Source organism: Rattus norvegicus, chromosome 4 (genome assembly GCF_036323735.1).
Source record: "Rattus norvegicus strain BN/NHsdMcwi chromosome 4, GRCr8, whole genome shotgun sequence".
In the NCBI taxonomy this organism is placed as follows: Eukaryota; Metazoa; Chordata; class Mammalia; order Rodentia; family Muridae; genus Rattus; species Rattus norvegicus.
In genome coordinates, this window is record NC_086022.1 from 136,524,891 (window position 1) to 136,536,919 (window position 12,029).

General features: G+C 39.0%; 1 protein-coding gene and 1 pseudogene across 5 annotated transcripts in view; one reads left to right on the plus strand and one right to left on the minus strand.

Annotated features, from left to right (window-relative positions):
* Positions 1-12,029, minus strand: part of Cntn3 (contactin 3) — a 373,191-nt gene that overhangs the window by 127,316 nt on the left and 233,846 nt on the right.
* LOC120102755 (U2 spliceosomal RNA) lies at positions 1,014-1,175 on the plus strand (annotated as a pseudogene).

The following is a 12,029-nucleotide window of genomic DNA, read 5'->3' on the forward strand; positions in this document are numbered from 1 at the left end:
TAAGTATCTGTGATAGTAAAATATACTTACCTATCCCTTTGAGTGTTTCCTAAAGATCAAGATCAAGTTCTAAGAGTTTGAACGTGCTTGACTGCCCTGGTCCATGTGCTCACATTTTTGTCTTTGTAAGGTAATCATTTTGTCCTAACCCCCTAATGAGTTTTCACAAAGCTTTTCCCCTTAAACACTCAATCGTGCACATATCTTGTCTCCACATTGTTTCACTTGCCAGCTCAGTAGCATACGTGTGCCTTTTTCACTGAGTAGCCAGTGCTGATAGAGAATGTTGTTGTTCCTGTTGTTCTAAGAATACCTCCATCACAGTTTCCTCCAGCCACTTTGAGGCACTGTAGTGGCTTCTAAGGTGACCAACATCTTCCTCCATTCTCTCACTTCACACAGTCCATTATTACTTATTCATTTTCAACACACACGAGACCAAACACAACCAAGTGTTTTTGTTGCTGCTGCTTCTGTTATTGTTGTTATTCACAGCCCTCCTCTTCCTCTTCTTTCCCTTCCCCTCTTCCCCTCTCCTCCTCCTCCTTTTAAATCAGCTACCACATCTTTTCTCTGGTACAGTGGCTATTACCATTGACATGATCAAGAAGTTCCTTTCTCTGTTTGTTCTGTATGTCCTCTGTATAGACTTTGAGGAAACATGTAAAGGTCACTGTGTATTGTTTTTGTGATACATCTTCCTTTTCTTATGGTATTTTTTTCATTAACATGAGTATTTCTTATTTACATTTCGAGTGTTATTCCCTTTCCCGGTTTCCAGTTTTTTAATAGACTACCCTGTAAGGCTGTTTACACTGGATTAACATGCCATTCCTTCTTTTATCCAAGGAGATATCAAGGCAACAGGGTAGCAGTTGGAACCATATTCAGGGGCAATCAGACAGTCCATCAATGTCTTTTAGTGCACAAGGAGAAAGAGCAAACTATTGCAATCCTTCCTCCCATAAGCCTGCTGAAAGCAGGCTACTGCTCAAGATTTAAGTTTACTTTTCATCGCTTCTCGGCCTTTTGGCTAAGATCAAGTGTAGTAAGTTTACTTTTCCACAGGGGAGAAATGGGGGCTAAAAGAACTATGGAAAATTGCTTTGTAATTTATGCATATACAACAAGCTGTTAAGGTCATGGATGTAATTTTCAAGGACCTTAATCCCCAGTTTACACGAAGGGGACATCCAGGTCTGATCATTGAGACTGGAATAAAGAACCCCAAAATAGCAGCTAAAAGATCTGTAACCTTTTCTTTTCTTATCACTGTGAAATACTTGGTTAAAATAACTCAAGGGAGAAAGATTTCTTTTGGCTCACCATCTTAAGTACTGTCATGGCAAAGAAGCCCTGCGAACGGGAGTCGGAGGGCAGCAGGTTACATCCTGAGGGACAGTAAGAAAGCGGGGACAGGGGAACACTTTACTTCATCTGGCTTTTTCCTTTATCTCTTTTGTGATCTCAGTCCAACAGAGCACCCGCTGTTATGGCAGGTCTTCTGTCTCCAATAATGTCTAGAGAGATGTTGTAGAAACCAATTTAGCTGATATGGAACCATGACAGTATATAAAGCAGTAAATGCTTTCTTTTCTCTCTCCTCATTTTTATCATGCAGCAGTTCAAAGACCCTGAAAAACTGTTAGAATGCAATTTTAAGATTAGTTCCAAACTAATGCAGGAGATTGGATATTTCATAAGCAAAGCCTCCCCATACAGCTAAAAGAATGTGCTTTGTCATAGGAAATTTCCACATGTCAATGCTTGATACCACATGCTTGTTGGTATGCAGGCCTTAAGGATCTGCCAGCGTCTCTGGAGTCCCACTTTCCTCGTCACTCATGGTAACTAGTGGACAATTCTTAAGGGTTCAGTGTCGGTAAATAGCATTTTCTTTTTAAGTACAGTCTAGGAGATATAAAGAACCTTACAGCTCATGGGAGTGCTAATTGGAGCCAATTATATTTTGATTGACCTACCTTGCTATTAAAATGATATGCAAAATTTACACTGCCCTTGCAAAATGGAAATTTTCTTCAGAACAAACTAACTACTGGAAGCCTTGCCTCTAATGAATTCGAAGGTGGTGCTTTTGGGTTATAATTCCCACATCAGCTCTAAGCGGCTAATTCTGGAGAGGGGCTTTGCAGGGCTGCAAAGGATACAAAAGAGCCCTAGACTCAATGAAAAGGTGCAATGAAATAGCTGAAATAATTAAAGGCCAAGGAATCAAGGAACAGCATCACAAAAATGCAGTCCATTTCTCATTAGGTCTGATTTTTCATTTATGAAAGTTTAAACACGCTTTTTAAAGAATGTCATGTGGGCATAATTGCTCTCTTCTATGTGCCTGGGCTTTTAAATCAAATTAAAGTGTTCATTTTCAATGGCAAGTAGAAATGAGATCATTAGAGGAAGACGAAGCCACTCTACTGTACCATAAGCTTCTTGGGTTTTCTCTCTCTTTGTGTGTGTGTGTGTGTGTGTGTGTGTGTGTGTGTGTGTGTGTGTGTGTACATGGCTGAACTGGGTTTCATTTTGTTCTTCAAGACAGGGTCTCTCAAATCCAGAGTCCATTAGTATATCTAGTTATCATATTCTGGGAATCCATTGTCTTTGCCTGCAGAGCACTAGAAAGACAGGTGTGTCATACACATCTGATACTTGCACGGATGCTGTGCATCTGAAATTGGGCCCTGCACTTGCATGGAGAGTTTTCTAACTGAGCCATGTCCTTGGACCTATAAGGGACTTGGCACTAGTGATGGTATGTAACTCTGTACGCAGTTGGATAAATTCATGAAATGTAATTCCTCTCTTTCTGTGTGTGTGTGTGTCCTTCTCTCTGCCTCTTTCTTACACACACACACACACACACACACACACACACACATGCACATGCGCACAAGCATGCACACACATGCACACACACATACACACACTGCTGTGGTTTGAATATGCTTGACTCAGGGAGTGACAGTATTAGGAGGTGTGACCTTGTAGGAAGCATGTCACTGTGGGGGTGGGCTTTGAGACCCTCCCTCTAGGTGAGGGGAAGACACCAGTTTTCTCCTGTTTTCTTTTGAAACATGATGTAGAACTCAATTCCTTCTCCAGTACCATGCCTGCCTGATGCTGCCATGCTTCCTGCTATGATGATAATGAAATGGTATTCTAAACCTGTAAGCCAGCCCTAATTAAATGTTGTTCCTTATAAGAGTTGCTTTGATCATGGTGTCTTTTCACAGCAATGGAAAACTAACACACACACACACACACACACACACACACACACACACACACACACAGACCAGCAGCTGTTATTTACATCAGTAGCACATCAAGTCTTTCAATTACACCTTTTACCATTGAATGATAGGATAAACTAAAAAAGAAACAGCTCCATTATAGATTATTAATGAATATGGTATAAAGCCACCTAATTATAAGTATTTGATTAAACATTGTGCTTTATTATCAAATAAATGTAGGGGCAAAAATAATTTCTTCACATATCCATAATTAAGTTATTTCCACCCACCCTTCTCATCAGGTGGTGTTTTCAATGGATTCCAGTTTTTATGGTCACAAAGGGCACTTTGGAATTCAAAAGGGCTGCCTGCTCAACTCATATTTACACATGAGTTTACAAGCTTTATGAAAAGTGATAGGAAAACAAAGTTGGGCCAACAATATCTCAAGTTCTCTCTTGTCATGCCAATAAACAGAGTCAGCTTCACTATCTCCCAACCTTCTATTTTTCTAGAAAAACAGATATGTGAAATCTAAATGAAACATCTATCATTCCATTACCCTGAAGAGAAGGCTTTTAAAGCAAAAAAATGCAATAGCTTTTTTCTATGATTTTAATAATTCAGCTAAAAGAAAGCTCTGCTGAGGTTAGAAGTGCATGAAGAACAACAACAACGAAACTACTCATAATTGAATTTCACTTAAAATTCTTATTTTCTTCGGATTATACTCTTATAGAGACTTTATTTTTCATATTTTAATTGACAAATATCAATTATAGACTTTACATCATATAAAGGGTAAGTTTTAGCATCTGCATTTAATTGTCACTTTTAATGGATCAAGCCAATATCCATTAGCTCACACTTATTATTGTGGATAAGCCTTTAAAACTATACTCCCTCATTAATATTAAATTATAAAAATAATTGCTATGAAGTAGTCCTTAAAAGACCATTCCTTTTTCTACCTGAATCTTTCACACCAAACGATCAGTGCCTCTCCATTTTACTGCTGTAAACTGTAACTGTAACTGGTATCTGACTTCTGGCTTCCCAGGCTTTCACTTTTGTAGTCTGGATGCCATTGCATAGCCAGACTATCAACAGATACCTAACAAAAATAATTATAGTAAAATAATCGTTTTGTCCATATGATGCCCTTTATACTCTCCCCAAATGGTGGCTGTTTATAACACTCTGTTTTATTGACTTAAAATAGTTTTTTTTTGTGTGTTTTCACAGTCTGTTCCCTCTCTTTTATTAGATTAATTTTATTCAGAAATGTCTGAAGAAGGAAGCATTTAATTCCGTGGAATTTCTTTATTTTGTTAAAACCATTAATTGACTGTGTAATTAAAATATCTATGTATCTATGTAACTATTTATTTGTATCTCTGTGTAGGAGGGAGGGAGAGACAGAGATAGATAGATAGATAGATAGATAGATAGATAGATAGATAGATAGATAGATAGAAAAGAATATACACATATATATTTTTCTGTAAGTGAACAGTCCTAAGAAAGCATTAGATTTTTTGGAGTTGATATTACAGACATTTGTAGATGTCCAGTTTTTAAATGGGTGCTGAGATCTGAATCCTGGTTCTCATGATTACGAAGCAAAGGGTCTTAACATCTGAGCCGTAAATTCTCATATGATTATTAATATACTCATATTTTATCACTCAGCCTAAGTATTTACTAACTCATGATTTCAGTAATAAATGTATGTTGTATTGGCCAATAAAGTTTGATTGTAAGGACAAAATAACAGCGTCCTTCTGTAAACTATGTCAAGGTATCATTTTACTTAATGTATTCTATGAATCTAGTACCTCAGTGTTATCCTGATCTGTCATTGTACCTCCTTTCTGGGTTACTGTCTTTCTGTATTTTCTTTTTCATTTTTAACCTCTTGTTTTGTAAACACATTTTCTATTTATTTGTCTATTTATTTATTTATTTATTTATTTAATATCCCAATTGCAGGCCTTCTGTCCTCTCAACCCGCTCTTCATAAAGCCCTGCTCCCCCGCACCTCCTTCACCTCTGAGAAGGGTACCAACTAATCCTACTGCCTCAAGTCATTTCAGGACCAGGCACAACCTCTTCCTGAGGCCAGACAAGGCAAACCAGTTAGGGTAACAGGATCCATAGGCAGGCAACATAATCAGGTTAAGCCCTTGCTTCAACTGTCAGGTTGATCCGCATGAAGATCAAGCTTCACTTCTGCTACATATGTGCAGGGGGTGTCTAGGTTCAGCTCTTGTATGCTCTTTGATGTTTGAGAGCCCCTAAAGGTCCAGGTTAGTTGACTCTGAAGGTCTTCTTATGACATCACTACCCACTCTAAGTTCCTCTATCCTTCCCCCAACTCCTCCACAAGACTTCCTGAACTCGGCTTAATGGTTGGCTTTAGGCTTCTGAATTTGTTTCTGTCAGCTGGTTGGTGAAGCTTCTCAGAGGAGAGTTATGCTAGGCTCCTGTCTGTGAATAGATGCTATGAACTTGCCACTAAATCCTAATCTTCCAACATGGAGGCTCCTGTCATAAAGACCCTGAGCACCCTGTCTAAATGTACCCTGCTGAACAGGCTGGATGTTTCTGTAAGACAGATCCCAAAAAGAGGGCTTTCAGCCCCTGCCACAGTGGGCTGTGTGCTAGGATAGAATCAATGACTTCTCCTGTGTCTGTGTGCCTACAGGTTAAGGCAGGCATGGTAACTTAGATGTAGATGAAAGTGTTTTTTTCATTCGTAAGAGGACAACTCTTCTAATTTGACTAGTGCTCTAATATACAATATTCAGTGCATTGTGGCTTCACTGGGATTTTCAAATCTGTAGAATCAGAACCAATGAGGTTGGTAGAGCCACATATGTGGGGAAAATGTCTTTTTCAACTTAAAGTTGAATTCAGTCTAATTGAGCACGTCTAACTACACTTAAAACCATTAGTTGAGCATCTTTCATTTTAGGTAGAACTGTTGCTAATCTCTCATCACAGCACTCAAATGGCCTAAAGGGGAATGGCCCTTAAATTCATCCAATTATTTATTATAATCCAAGACGGATGAGATTCTTTTAAGTTATTCTTAAAACGTAGTAAATTTAAGTTTGGTAACTCAATTAAAATTCTTTTCATCTTTTGTAAAAGATGCCACTTAAAATATAAGTTCTAAATACATAGCTTCTCTTTCTTTCTTACCCCTGCTTTGGTTTCACATGTATTTACCTGAAACAGAATAAAGAAATTCCATGGAACCACTTGCTTCCTCCTTCAGACATTCTGTATAAAGAGATTCTAACAAAAGAAATGGGCCTGACTTTGGAACGAAGAAAGCAGCAGTCCTGTGAGTATTTTTCGACCAGCAAGATGAAACATTTTCCCTTCCAGTTGCAAATATGTAGATTTGCAGTGGAGAAGCATTACATTCCTCCTTGATCAAAGTCATGCATAAACTTACCTAGGAATTCTAATCTGTTTGACATAAGTGTTCATTGATTCTCTTTCAACTGCAAGGAGTCTGAACTTTATAGTGCCTGACTAACTCAACACGTCATCTTTAATTTATTCTCCCTATCCCTATTGTATTTTTATATCCCAATAATCTTCTAGGAAGCCAGTTGTTGATTTCCTTATTTGTGCTGGTAATAAACCACATCGTACTTTAATTGTTTTCATTAATATCATCTCAGCTAACATAAGCTCTCTCCTGCCTTGTGGTGTCATGGCAGTATGAGTATGTTCTCGATAAAAACTGCACCTGTGTCAGCTCCCTTGTGAACTCCCAGTCCTATGAATGTATAAGCCTTTCTTTGCCTTTCTTCAAGCAAAATGTTGTGTCACACTATGAGAATGACTAAAGTGCTCATACTCGCTTTGGGGTGTATTTTATTTCAACAGTGTTTCTGATGGGCAATTTATGAGCATGTTTATATCTTTCATTCTCTTTTTTATTAATTCAATTATTTGACTTATGGTAGGCATGTGATGAAAAGCCTTTCTGGTTTCCACTTGCATTGAGTCATGGAATATTTGAAGCACAGGCTTTTGCATCAAATGACCTCAATGTCTCTTGTATTTGCTGTGCATAGACACTTATCATCGTTGAACTCAGACAGGAATAAATTTCACTGTTTCTCTCTAGAGCAATTTCAAATTTGAGTTCAGGAATCTTTGCTGGCCCCAGTTGTTCTGAGGAAATAGAGGACAAGACAATGGTAAGAGCCTTAGCAGTTACAAGCTGGTCACTAATCCCACATGTCTAGATATCCTTCCATGCTTCCACAGAGCTGGAATATCACTCTCAATTCATTTTTGATCCCTTATACATAAAGATGATGTGCAACAGTGTTTTCATATCACCTAATGTGAGAAAAGATTCCAGTGTAGAGTAACTCAAGTTCAAAAAGTGCAAAATACTGTTAAGTATAGATCAATGCTTTACTTTGCTACTTTTTAAATTGTAAGAACAAATCGAAGCATGCTTTCCATGGCACCTTTGAATGAAGCAGACAGTCTTGCAGCTTAGAGTTAGAGGACTTCCTGGTTAGGAGTGAGTTTCTGTTCTAGACAGAAACTTTCATGAGTTTAGTTACTATCTCTGACCTTAGCCTATATTCCTACTTCAGAAACACAAAGACTACACAGGTTTGGTTACTCACCCACAGGACATGGATTGTTTAGGATGTGTGTATTAATATACCTTGAGTACTGGAGTATCTAGATGCCTTTTGTAGCTGGTAGACTATTTAAATTGGCTCATATAGAACATGTGAGGTTTTGCTATTTTCAAGGTGTTAACCATGTTAAAAATAGCTCGCACATGCATTCCACTAAAAAAGAAAACAAAGTCAAACCCTGGGGAAATCATGTAATTTGTTTTCTCCCAAAACAAAAACAAAAAATGTGTAGGACTAAGGGTGAAGCTCAGTGGTAGGGCAATGTATGTAATGCTAATTCTGTCTGAGCATAGAAGTGAATTCTCATGATTACACGCTTTTGTTGTGCAAATCTTGCTCTTGATTTAAAACTGTTGGTTATACAAAATTGGCTACAGCCAATTACTGGAGGAATTAGAGGTAGGTATTGAGTGACCTGGTTGGGGGAAAGAGAAGATGAGAGGAGGAACTGGAGAGAGAAGGGAAGCTGCTAAAAGGGGAGAGGAGCCATGAGCACATAGCCTGGAAAAACAGCAGGTATCTGAGGTTCACCATTGGGGAGGTAGCCAGGCCAGCACTTAGAAGAGTGGATTAGGGGTGAGCCTTAGTAATTGTCAAGGCCAAATAAAATAACCATAGTCTGAGTCTCATTTATTTGTAAACTAGTTGGGAATAAGCTTAAATTTGTTGTACTGTAAAAGAGTGACATCTAAAATCAATTCATGTATTCAACAGGATCAGGAAAAGCTAGTGTTTAGGATGTCATATCTTTGCAAACTTTCAAAGGAGTTTCATCTTTTATTAAAAATAATCTAGGGGGTGGCAAAAATACAGGTAGTAGACAGATAAAACCCAAACAAAAGAGGAAGAAGAAAAAATAAAATTCCATGTGTAGGATTTAGTCCCAGATGCTACCACAATTAAGCTACAAGCCATGGAAAGTTTTCTCCAGGCTATGCCTCTTTCCTTGTTTGGAAAATGAAGACAATTGTAATACTTTGGAGCACAAGCTTTTTCTATGAATATGTCTGTGGCGAAGCACAGGGGGATGCTTCCAGGATCCCTATGGATACCAATATTTGCAGACAATATGATATACTTGCAACCCATGCAGGCCCTCCTATGTACTTTAAATGACCGTTAAATTACATAAAATACGTAAAATACCATGCAAATATCCTGTAAATGGTTACTGTATTGTATAGGTAGCCCTTGACTTGAGATGAGACTATGTCTTCATGAATCCATTGCAAACTGGAGATGTCATTTACTGCATATGCATTTATTGTAGTTAGCCTTCCAGATACCATTAATTAGTAACACGGGACACTGCCATCTTTGCTGTTTCTCTCATGATTGAGTGGCTGGATAAGAGTTGTGGTTGGCTCCCACTGCCCAGCATTGAGAAAGTGAGGGCTGTCCAATGGTTCAGCACATGGATAGTCAAGAATAAGGACAAACATCAAAACTCGAGGTCTAGATTTTACTGAGTATGTAGCTTGCAAACAAGCTATGGCAGTTGAAAAGTCTGATGAGAGAGGTACTGGCAAAATAAAAATAACCTGGCTGTACATGGCCAATGTAGACACATATCTTTTAGAATATTTATGTTACTTTGGTGGGTTCAATCAATGTATATGAGCCCTTGGATGCAGGGATCTGATGTTTCAGAGAAAGTCCATACAAGTCAGCATGATAGAATGTACATTCAATAAATGTAGTTAGGGTTATTGTCTTCTGTTTGTTACCATCTTGTTTAACTGTCCTTGGTGGATATCTTACAAGGAAGTCAAACATTCAAAAATATAGATTTTTTTATGTGAAAAGCTCAGTGCTGGGCTAAATAACCCAAACCAGAGCATCCCATCTTTCTCTGAGCCAAAGACTAAAAGGGCAAACAAGCCAGGGAGTAAAGCCAACAAGCTTCTGATGATGGTAGTCAACAAGTATTCTCGGCCTAGCTGACAGCCAGAAACCAGCAAGATTATATGGTGCCTGAGACCTGTGGTCAACCAAGTTGAACAATAGGAGCTATTTCCCAGGAAATTTCTGGAAGATACAACATGATAAACACTAACAGGTATGTAGTTCTTTTTATACATGTAGGAGTTCTAAGAAATCACAGGAAGAGTAAATTAGCATTAAAACAAACAAGTATTTATGGATTGGGGGAGACAGGAGAAAAGCTCAGAGGGCCAGGGAAATGAGTGGAAAATGAAGCTCTGTGGAGTAGGAGAAGGAAGGTAGAGGGTTAGGGGAACCTCTTGAAAGTCCCAGAGACATGGGATGTGAGAGGCTACCAGGACTCAATGGGGATGACCTTAGCTGAAATGACCAACAGTGGGAGATAGAACCTGAAGAGACCACCTGTAGTAGATAGACATGGCTCGCAGTTGAGGCATGGGGCCACCCATCCATCTTCAAAGTTTTTGACCCAGAATTGTCCCTGTGTAAGGGGAATACAGGGGAAAAAATGGAGCAAAGACTGAGGGAAAGGCTTTCAATTAATTACATGCCCAACCTGGGATCCATCCCATGCACAGTCACCAAACCCCGACATATTATTGATGTTATGTTGTACTTGCAGAGCTCTGAGAGGCTCCACCAAGAGCTGACTGAGACAAATGTAAATATTTAGCCAACCATTGAACTGAGAATGGAGACCCCTATGAAAGAGTTTGCGAAAAGGACTGAAGAGCTGAAGGGCATTGCAACACCATAGGAAGAACAACAGTATCAAGAAACCCTAATCCTCAGAGCTCTCAGGGACTAAGCCACCTACCAAAGAGCATACATGGGCTGGTCTGTGACCCATAGGACATATATATCAGAGGATGGCCCTGTCTGGCCTCAGTGGGAGAGGATATGCCAAATCCTGTAGAATTTTTTGCTGTAGGGAAGGGGGATGCTGGTGGGAGTGAGGTTGGGGTGGGTGGGTGGGTGAAAGAGAACCCACTGAGAAGTGAAAGTGAAAGAGGATGGGGTGAGAAACTTGGGGGAGGGGGAGCAGGAGGTAGCAAAATTTGGAATGTAAATAAATAAAATAATTTAATAAAAACAGATGCCATATGGAAAAATAAATAAAATAACAATATAACTGTAAAAAGAAAGGCATAAAATAAAAACCATATTCATGAAATCATGTAAGCCTATATAAAAATTTACTAGAAAAAAATTACTTTGTCTTCTCACAATAGAAAGTGAACAAAGCTGAACTCTGCCTGTGGCTATTAAATTAACAGGACAGCGTGACAAGCACCAGAAAGGCAGAGGTTCACTGGACAGGTGGCAGAAGAGAGCTGGGGAGTCTGGCTGTGGCTGTCTGTGTTGTACTGAAAGCAAGCGATGATCCAGGGTTCTATTTCTATCTTGCTTTTGGAAATGTTTCCAAATGGGAATAACTGTGTGTGAGTGTCAGATGGCTGTCTCTAATCTTCAGAGAAATACATCACACCCCTCTGAAGACAGGGGAAGACTGCTTTGCCTTTCAAACCAGAACAGCTGTTCTAGAAATAAATGTTCGCCTCCACACTATTGTCTTTGAGTGGGATTCAGATAACAAGTGAAAATGAGTAAAAAGGCCCAACCCCACTTAACTTTAGAACTGTGATAATGACATATGAAGCAGGGTAGGAAAATGAAATTTAATTTGTGTTTGACATTCTAATGTCACACATAGAAAATGAGACCTAGGTAATTTAAAATGGCCTTCTCTTTCCTTCAGTTTGATGAATTCTCATCCTGGAGTTGAAGAAACTACAGGCAATCAATGGCTACAAAGGAAGAGAGAATATGTCATCTCCAGGACCAGGTCCTAATAGATTATCCAGTTTCCAGTGGTGAGGATTAAAACACACACACACACACACACACACACACCATGGCTCATACACACACACCACGGCTTGTGTGTGTGTGTGTGTGTGTGTATGCAACATTATATGAAGCCACCATGTTATGTTGTTTTTACACACACACACACAAACACACACACACACACACACACACACACACACACCAATAATTACTAAAGAAGAATAGGTCAGGTTATGAATTTGAGTGACTGAGAGAAATACTAGGAGAAGGGTTCAGGGATAGAGTGTGGGTTGAA